Here is a 10,623-nt window from a genome sequence, read left to right as displayed (position 1 = left end):
GTCAAATGGGATATGAGGGTTGCTGTAAACTGAATAGTTTATGTCCTCACCAAATTCATACATTGAAACCCAATCCTCAATGTGATGGTATTGGGAGTGGGGCCTTTGGGCAGTGATTAGGTCATGAAGATGACACACTCATCAATGGGATTAGTGCTTTTATACGAGACCCCAAAAAGTTGCCTTGCCCTTTCCACCATCAACCAAAAGATGGTTGTCTATCAAACCAGGAAGCAGGCTCTCACCAGATACTGCATCTGCCAGTACCTTAATCTTGAACTTCTCAGCCTCCAGAACTGTGAAAAATAAATTTCTGTTACTTCTGAATCTATGGTATTTTGTTATAGCAGCTCAGACAGATTAGGACAGGTGTGAAGGAAAAGATGAAGTCAAAGGTGACTCTGGTGGTAAGTCCATTAAGAAAGAAAGAAAATGGAAAGAGGGATAGGATAAATCATGGTTGGCCATTATGTCAGGCACTGTTTGAAGCTTTGCGGATACAACAGTGAACAGAGATCATTTTTATTTGTTTATTTTCACCTGACGGGACTACAGTGCTATGGAATATCCGGTTGGAGCCATCTGAAAATTCGTAAATGTCCTTCAGGCACACAGAGGCGCACATGAGCAAATACACTGAAAATTATTCTTATGAATTTACTTTCTGAACAATCCTTACAGCATAATAGTCTGTCCTTATTAAAGCACTCCCCCCTAATCTACTGTTAAAAAGACGTGTGTTCTTTGCCCCGAGGAGCCCTACAAAGTAGCACAAATTAAAGAACATGCACTGGACAGAGGGAGGGATAAATTCTGAGCTCTACTTAAGTCTTTACAGCCACAACAGCACAAGAGAAAACTTCCTAGCTGCCTAAGCTGCACTGGAATGCTCTGTGAATATTATCGGCACTCAATTTGCACCAAACACCTACTCGGTGCAAGACTGTGCCTAATGCTTTCATATAGGCCATCTCATCCTCCCCAAAATAGAGCATTTTCAACCCTGTAAATAACTGAAAATATGCCATCAGGTAGCTCTGTTCTGTCAGGGATAAAAATGAGTTTTTTGCAAATAAACCTGTAACAGACACATTTCAGTCTAGGAAGTTCAATGTAGTTTCAAAATCTACTTTTTAAAGTGAATAGAGATACATTTCAACAAGAGGTTTACTAATTTTTTTTTCTATGATCAGTTATTCTTAAGATATAGAGAAATAAGGACACCTGGGTGCCTCAGTCAGTTAAGCATCTGATTCTTGATTTTTGGCTCAGGTCATGATCTCCGTGTTGTAAGATCAAGCCCATGCTGGGCTCTGCACTGGGTGCGGAACCTGCTTAAGATTCTCTCTCCCTGTCCCTCTGCCTCTCCTCCCTCCTCTCTCTGAAAAAAAAAAAAAAAAGAAAAGAAAAGGCATAGAGAAAAAAAATCACAAACTAGAAACTGGTTGTAAACTCTCAGGAGGTCTTAGTTTTCTTAAGACAAGTATATTAACAAGTATTCAGTCTTTTATATAACATGAGTTCATTCTTAACTTGAATATTTGGAAATCTATTTGTTACACTCAAACCAAAGAGAGAACGCTTATATGTAATATGCTCTGTAATAGCATGGTGAGTCAAGAGGTCCTTTCTCCTGACATCAAGAAAGGAGATCAACAAAGGGGCATATTTCATTTTCTTCCTTCACTCTTCTATGTTTTACAATTTTTCTACAATAAAAATGCACTACCTTTGTGGTGTGGGGGAAAAGCAAGAAAAGGACATGACTATGGAATTATTTTGCTAGTCTATTAAAACCTCAAATACAAAGACTTGCAAAAGCCAGTTACTAAAAATTAATATTGATTTTTTAATATGATAAAACAACCACAGCTATATCATGTCTGCTCTCCTTTTGTTCATTTAAGATGAAAAAATACTTCAGAGAGAGTTTGAGGTATTAGTCTTCCTTACTGTTAGCCCTCCCATCTCTTCTCAAATGGTGTTAATGAAGGTCAATTTATATGTTTAAGTGCATTCAGCCAGTACCTGGTCTTGACATTAAGCCTTTTACACTTACAGTTTTTTAAAACAGCCATAAGCCTTGACAAGATTATTTCTCCCAGGAGCAAATTATCTATCTAATGCCTCCCCCAAAGACCCAGAACTCTGAATAGCTGATTCATTATCTTCATGAATAACGGATGGCAAGAAATAGTCAAGCTAGATAAAAACATAAAAACAAAACAAAACAAAACAAAAACCAGCCTGTGGAAAATCAGTAGTCTAAGTAGGATTTGAATTCAGATGACTCAAAGGGGAAATCTAAAGGGGATTGAGAGAAATAACATAGACTTTGAAATCATACAGGCCTGAACTTGAATCCCAGCTTTGTCACTTACAGTTAAGTAACCATCAAGAATTTCTAAGCCCTTTGAACCTCAGTCTCTTCATTAGTGAAATGAAGCATATAACAAAGGGGCTTTAAGGATTAAGTGAAATGGCATATATAACACAGACAGACACCACATTTACATCAGCTGTAAATGGAAACCTCACCCTTATCTTGGAGAGTGAATGGGGGGATTATTTGAAATAACATATGTAAGACACATCATGAAGCCTGGCACACAGTGAGTACTCAAACTATGGTATAATGGTTATTATTCTCACTGAGCTCTTATGTCTTCACTCATCTGGAAGTGGGTATAGGGAATACAAAAGGCCAATTTTAAAACCCAGAGTTACAGACAAATAAAGCTAATCTAGATCTGGCTAAAAACACCAAAAACCCCCAGCCAGACAGAGAGGAGATACAATGTCTTCATATTTCTCATATTTCTATTTCTGTGGGCCACCAACCATAGGGAGTATGTAAACAAATGCCCAAGAGCACTGTTAACATATGAGACCCAAAGATGAATGTCATGTATAGGTAATTATGTCCTACAAACTCTGCCATTTGCAACTGATGGTTATACCAGAGCACTATGAGTTCTAAACACTAAGGAGCACTTCATTAGGACCAAATAGAATTGAACTATAGGCATCATCCACTCTTTCCCAGTAGAGAAGTGGTGGAGATGTTGAGAATTTCTATATTCATTCAAATTTACAATATGCCTCTTCTGTGCCAGAATGCCAGAACAGGAAAGGTCACATCTTCTAATATAGGAAGGCTGGTGAATTACATTCTCCCCCGAGGCCCCTTTTAATATAAATGGATAGGTAATAATATATATGACATGGTTATTGTTTATATATTGGAAAGTTAAAGTTCTGGAGGTGGATGGTAGCGATTATTGCACAATAGTGCAAATGTACTTAATATTCTTTAACTGTACACTTAAAAATGGTTAAGATGGCAAATTTTATACTATGTTTTTATCACAACTTTAAAAATGAACGCTCGTTTTTCCTTTTTTAACTTCATGTATTGCCCTTGACATCCACGTGGAAAAAATTAATACCAAAGCAATAGCCCTCTATCGCAACAATACAAAACAAATTTTAAATGTGGTCATTTCTCAATTACAGTGAGAATTAAAAATAATAGACATTGAAAAAATATTAATAAAACACTTTTTCCATCCCATGTTAATGATATCAGTAAATTTGGGCTTTATAAAGACAAGTTAGTCTTCTTCAACATAATCAAAGCTAACATAACTCAAAGCTATAGAGAGAACATTGCATACCAAACCATACTTTGCCAGCTTTCAATTTACTCTTATTAACAAACTATAATTTTGAACGGATGCATTTATATTTATATAAGATAATTAGAGATTTCCATTTTAAATCACCAACACAAGCAGTGATCCTATTAGTAGTTCTTGGAAGTGCTAGAACATAATTTCTACTCATAGAGTAATTTTAAATTTCTGCCAACACAACAGAACAGAGAATGCATGAAGGTTCAAATTCTATCAGTGGGACAGTATACTAAAGGCACACAATAAGGACATAAACATTTCTCTGATTACTTGCTTGTCACCACCCAAATGAGTCTTAGAACCATTTCCCCTAACTATTATATTTCCTGGTGGCTTTACTGAGCCAGGGCCACATCCTCTGCTCCTGGCTTAGAGAAATTAGGCCAGATTTTAAGGGGAATATGTGGAAGAGAGACAGGAAAAGTCATTTTTAGGTTATTCCCTAGGAAGTTGTCTTTTACCATCCAATAGTATGTAGATTTGAAAGCTCCATGTCCATCTGGTTTAGCTTCTAGAAATGTCAAAGTATATAAGATATATTGCATTTTATGTAAGAAGCTTTTCCTAAGAATTATAGGAAAACAGCAACCCACTATATCTGCTTAGTGGATTTCTAACAAGCAAAGAAGATGGTCTTACAGGATATAGTTATTATAAGAACCCCTATCCATCATGAACACTGGGACTTTCCTCAGATAGAGTCCTTTCTTCAAAACCCACCTACCACAATTCATCAGGGAGCTCTCTAAATCAGGCTCTAACTCTGCACTTTGGCATCCATTCAGAACCAATGGTCTCTCTTTTCTGTCCCAGTCGATCCCATTCAGAAAGTCATTGAAATCATTAATTTTGGAAATGGGAGAATATTTTGTTAGCATTTGAAAGACAAAGGAAGAACAAAATAGTTCAGTTTCCAGAAGCTGAATTTACTCCTTTTATGCACTTTGTAATTGCTCCTAGATTTCTTGTCCTTGGAGCCAAGGCAATTATGAGTTAACTCCTTTACTGTTGAGTAACATGGAACTTAAACCAGACTTTTTGGGTTCAAATCCTGGCTCCTACCACTTAATAACAGTGAGATGTTGAGCAAGTTACTTAATATCTTTGTACCTAGATTTTCCCATCTGTAAAATTGGGTTAATAATAGTATCTACTTCACACATCTGCTAACATTAAGTGAATTAATGCCTGTAAAATACTTAGAACAGTATTTAACAATTAACTTATGTGGCACACAATAAGTGTTACATAAAATAAATCCTCACTCTGCTCTCACACAAATCTATCATAGTCTATCAGATACCAAGACATATTAATTGATTTTGCTTTCTAAATACCACCCAAATATCTCCTACTCTTCTGACTCCCAAGGTTATGGTTTGGTCCAGGACATCATCATTTCTTGCCTGAATGACTGCAACCCTCTTCTAACTGGTCCTTTAGACCTACTAGAGACCCTTCCTCCCTCCTCCTGACCATCAGGGATATCTTACAATCTAATCAAGTCACTCTCATACCTCTAATGTGATGTGAGGTTCAAGCCCATGGCATGGTATCCCAAACCTTTTACACTCCAGTCCCAGTATGCTTTTTCCATCTCTTATCTTATTTCCTTCTATCATCCCTTTTGCCCTCATCATATCATCTATTCCCACGTGCTATGTTCTTTCACATATGATTTTTTTTTGTCTTCAATGTCAGCCCACAACACCCCTAAGTTATAAACTCCTACTTATCTTACAAACCTTCATCTAAAAGACCTTCTTATCAGTAATACCTTCTCTGACTCCCCTGGGGCAGAATTACTTTCTCCATCTTCTATATTCTATAGCTTTCTCAATATTCAGTTGTTAAACCACTTATTATGTTGTAATGTGATTATACATTAACTAGACTATTAGCTCTTTCTTATTCATCCATTTATTTAATCATAGTAGGGCTGGGAACAAAATTATAAACAAGGCACACTTGATCCTAATCTTTGTGGCACTTATAATCAAGTAGTAGAGCCAGGAAATCAATAAGCAAACAAAAAAATTAAATAATTACAAAATACAGTGAGTACCAAGAAGAAACAAGCATGCTCCTGTAATAAACAAAAACAGACAGTGACATTTCTCTATTCTCTGTGCTGATCATCATATCTGGCTCATAAGCCCTCACCAATGCAGTCACCATTGCAATTACTCATTTTGATTATCAAGTGATGGACTCCATTTTCAACTCTAATTCCAAGCCCTGTACAAATATATCCCTAAAATAAGACAGAATCACTATGGCAACCATTTACTTGCAGTTGTGAAACATTCATACAGCTTGGCCATTCATCACCCTAGATCAGGCAAACTGCTGATATAAAAGTAGAAGGAAAATTCAGTCCTTTTGGAAATGTGAGTCTACAGCAGAATCAGACAGTAATTTGTGACTTTTAAATCCTGGCCCCAGATTAGCATGAGCTCTAAAGGACATCTGCAGTGAGCATTGGTTCTTAGAATGTCATCCTTGGAGCAGCAGCAGCATCACCTGGGAAAGAGAAATGCTAGTTGTCAAGGGCTGCCTTAGACCTACTAAATCAGAAACTCAGATGGGGTCTGGCAATGTGTTGTCTTAAAAAAGGCTCCAGATTGGGGCACCTGGCTGGCTCAGTCAGTAGAGCATTCAACTCTTGAGCTATGAGTTTGGGTCATGAGTTGGGCTCCACATTGGCTGTGGAGCCTACTTAATTCAAGAAAAAAACGTCTCCACACAATGATGATGCACACTTAGATTTCAGAATTACGAACTTAGAGAATAAATCTAAATCTTGTATGACTATCACATTGATTGACTCAAAGTTTACTCCTTCTCTGACAGGATTACAATGAAAAGGGACATTCCAGGTATGTCATCCCAGTGTCCTGGCCTTAGGTTTCCAAGCTCTTTGGCAACATAATTCCATGAAAGTACTCACCATTTCCTCATTATCTCAGGTGTTTCTTTGCTCTGAGTCATTGTCTTGGCCTGAAAAATTCATAAGTCCTACTTATCCTTTAAGACCAAGTTCAAATGCCACCAATTCCATGATGGCTTGCTGACTTCCAGAAGAATTAATCACTCTCCTTTTGCCACTTTGTAGTGTGTTGTGTACATTTCCCTCATAGTCTTCATCATATGTAGTTATTATTAGCGAAATACATAAGTGTCATGGTTCCTTCCTTGCCCCCAGTTCCTAAAAGAGCACGTCTCTACACTGTATGTCTTAGACCCATGTCTTGTCACTAGGAGTGCATACTTTTATCCCAACATAGTCAATACTGGCTCATCTATAGCTTGAATGGCTTAGTTCAAATAAATAAGCTGAACTAATTAGTTATACCATTTGAGAATTTGAGCTAAAAGACTATCGGTTGGCACAGGTACATAAAGCTGAAAAGTGATAATGTAGGTAGGGGCCAAGGCAGGGAAGCTGTGAGGTCATATACAGATTGATAAGCACCCTAAAGAATTCTGTCTGCCATGTGAGCACGATGGAGCAGGCACGCAAATGAGAACAGATGTCCCTGAGAGATGGTAAGTGAAACTTCAGCTTCTAATGGTTTTCTACTGTCCTCTAAGTTCATGAGAAGATCCTCCTCATACACTTCATGTTATCTGAGTAATCCTGGGGGGCTTCTGTCCCTTATAGTTAAAAGAACGCTGAGTGAACAATATGCTTTTATATAGCGGCATGAAACACCAATCATGCTGTTATATTCATAGATTCTGTGGGTGAGGAACTCAGATTGGCTTCAGTGGGAATGACTTATCCCTTTTCCATGCTCCATGAAGTCTTGGGCCTCAGGTGGGAATATTTGAATGACTGGAGAGTGGAATTATCTGGTAGCCTCTTTACATGCAAAAATGGGGCCTTGGTTGGGACTGCCAATGGAATGTTTACACACCACCTCTGCCTATGGCTTGGGTTTCCTCACAGTATAGCAGCAGCCTCAGAATAGATGGATATTTTAAATGGGAGCTCAGGGCTTCAAGAGCAAGTATTCAACAAACAAGGCTGAATATGCCTGCCCTTTTACAACCTAAGCTTGGAAGTCACATAGCATTACTTCCACCAAACTCTGTCCATCGAAGCGCTTACAAGCCAGCACAGAATCTAGGGTAGGAGAGAAAAAATTAATCTCTTTATGGGAAGAATGTCAAATAATTTGATGACATGTTTTAAAAACACCATATTGTGATTACAAGAGGCTTCTTTTAAAAAAGCAGGTTGTGCTGGGGGCACCTGGCTGGCTCAGTGGGTTAAAGCCTCTGCCTTCAGCTCAGGTCATGATCCCAGGGTCCTGGGATTGAGCCCCACATTGGACTCTCTGCTCAGCAGGGAGCCTGCTTCCCCCTCTTTCTCTGCCTGCCTCTCTACCTACTTGTGACCTCTGTCTGTCAAACAAATAAATAAATAAGTCTTTAAAAAGCAGGTTGTGTTTCCTAATTCCATCTGTGAAGAATAAGACCTCACAGAAAAAATAGGGTGTTTGCAGATATCCTAAATTTCAATTTCACTGAATCTGCTCATCAACATAGAAATTATATGATGTGGATTCAATGTTTTTGAGGTGTATAGATATTGAAGTACTACTGTACATTGTCTTTATAAAATACATTGAGAAATTTAGGACTACATAATTCATATTGGCTTAGAATATACAAAGAATTCCTATACCTCAATAATAAGAAGACAACCTAATAAAAATGGTAAATGATTTGAGCAGATATTTTACCAAACAAGCTATATTAATGGCAGTTAAATACATGAAAAGATGCTCAGCATCATAAGTCATTAAGAAAATGCAAATTTAAATTTTAACCACATATCACTTCATACCCTCTAGAATGGCTATAATTTTTTAAAAAAATACAATATCAAATTTTGGTGAAGTTGTGGGGAAACTGAACCTTCATATATTGCTGGTGGAATTATAAAATGGTGCAGTCACTTTAAAAACCGGTTTGGGAGTTTCTTAAAAATTAACTATAAGCTTATCATATGTCCCAGGAATTCCACTCATTAGCATCTTTCCAAGAGAAATAAAAACATAGGTCTACACAAAGAGTTATGGTTCTCTTAGCTACTAATGTTATTAGCAAAATGATGATGATGATGATGATGATTTCAGAGAGGGAGAGAACGAGAGCATGAGTGGAGAGGGGCAAAGAGAGAAGGAGAGAGAGAAACCCAAACAGGCTTCACACTTAGATCATGACCTGAGCCAAAATCAAGAATTGGATGCTTAACTGACTGAGCCAGCCAGGTGCACCACAAAATTAATAATAATAGCAAAATACTGTAAACAACTTAAATCTGGTACATCAGCCAGTGAATGAATAAATAAGTAAAATGTGGTATATTCACACAATGGAATACTATTGAACAATTAAAAGGAATGGACTATTGATTCATGCTCTGCCATAAGCAAGCTCAAAAATATTGTTAAGTGGAAAAAAAAATAGACATTGTTAAGTGGAAGACACCAGCTATAAAAGACGACGTGTTCCACTTAGGTGAAATTTTCAGAAAAGGAAAATTTACAAAGATGGAAAGCTGATGATTGGTTGCCCGGGTGGAGTGGTAGTTAGGAGAATTAACAGTAAAGAGAAATGAAATCTTGCCATTTGCAACAATGTGGATGGAACTAGAGGGTATTATGCTATGTGAAATAAGTCAATCAGAAAGACAGTTATCATATGATCTTACTGATATGAGGAATTTGAGAGGCAGGGCAGGAGTTCATGGGGTGAAAGGAGGGAACAATGAAACAAGATGGGACGGGAAGGGAGACAATCCATAAGAGACTCTTAATCTCCAGAAACAAACAGGGTTGCTGGAGGGGAGGGGGTGGGTGGGATGGGGTGGCTGGGTTACGGGCAGGGGGGAGGGTCTATGCTTTGGTGAGTGCTGTGAATTGTGTAAGACTGACGATTCACAGACTTGTACCCCTGAAACAAATAATACATTATATGTTAATTTAAAAAAGTAAAGAGGCATGAGTGATCCTATTAGGATAGTAGAAATGTTTTTTTTTTTCAAGATAAAAATCAATCCCCTTATTTTTATTTTTATTTTATTTTTTTTAATATAATTTTTTTATTTTTTTATAAACATATATTTTTATCCCCAGGGGTACAGGTCTGTGAATGGATCAAGAAGATGTGGTATATATACACAATGGAATACTATGCAGCCATCAAAAGAAATGAAATCTTGCCATTTGCGACAACATGGATGGAACTAGAGCGTATCATGCTTAGCGAAATAAGTCAGGCGGAGAAAGACAACTATCATATGATCTCCCTGATATGAGGAAGTGGTGTTGCAACATGGGGGCTTAAGTGGGTACGAGAAGAGTAGAAATGTTTTAAAACCAATTTATAGTTATGGTTGCACAATTGGAAAATTTATTTTTAAAATATTGAAATGTACACTTACAGCGGGTGTATAATTAGCCTCAATTTAAAATTTCACTCCTAACTGAACTTGATTTCTGAATATATGAAACACACACAGTTAACTTTTAAAAGACACATTTACCCCACTGAAGAACTTGCAATTAGAAAACAAGACTACAAAGGGATAGTGTATATGCTGGTTGCATGGTCAACCATCAGTCCCACATGGTGATAAGGAATTGATTGAGGACAATGAGTACAGAAATTAAGAGCCGGGTTTGTAGTCAGACCAGGGGTGAAATTTTGCCTCCATAAGTTACTTGATTGATTAAGGCTAAATGTCTAGACAACAGTTTTCTTTTTCCCACATATGAAATAAATGAAGATTAAATGGTGCAAACCTCAGAGAATTGTCAGAATTAAATGAGCTCTTATTTTGGAAACATATAAATGATAGCTATAAGCCATTACTGAGTGGTAGAGCAGTAATTTCCCTGTTTGGTGTAGTTTT

Source organism: Mustela nigripes, chromosome 2, assembly GCF_022355385.1.
Source record: "Mustela nigripes isolate SB6536 chromosome 2, MUSNIG.SB6536, whole genome shotgun sequence".
Classification (NCBI taxonomy): domain Eukaryota; kingdom Metazoa; phylum Chordata; class Mammalia; order Carnivora; family Mustelidae; genus Mustela; species Mustela nigripes.
This window is presented reverse-complemented; position numbering follows the sequence as displayed.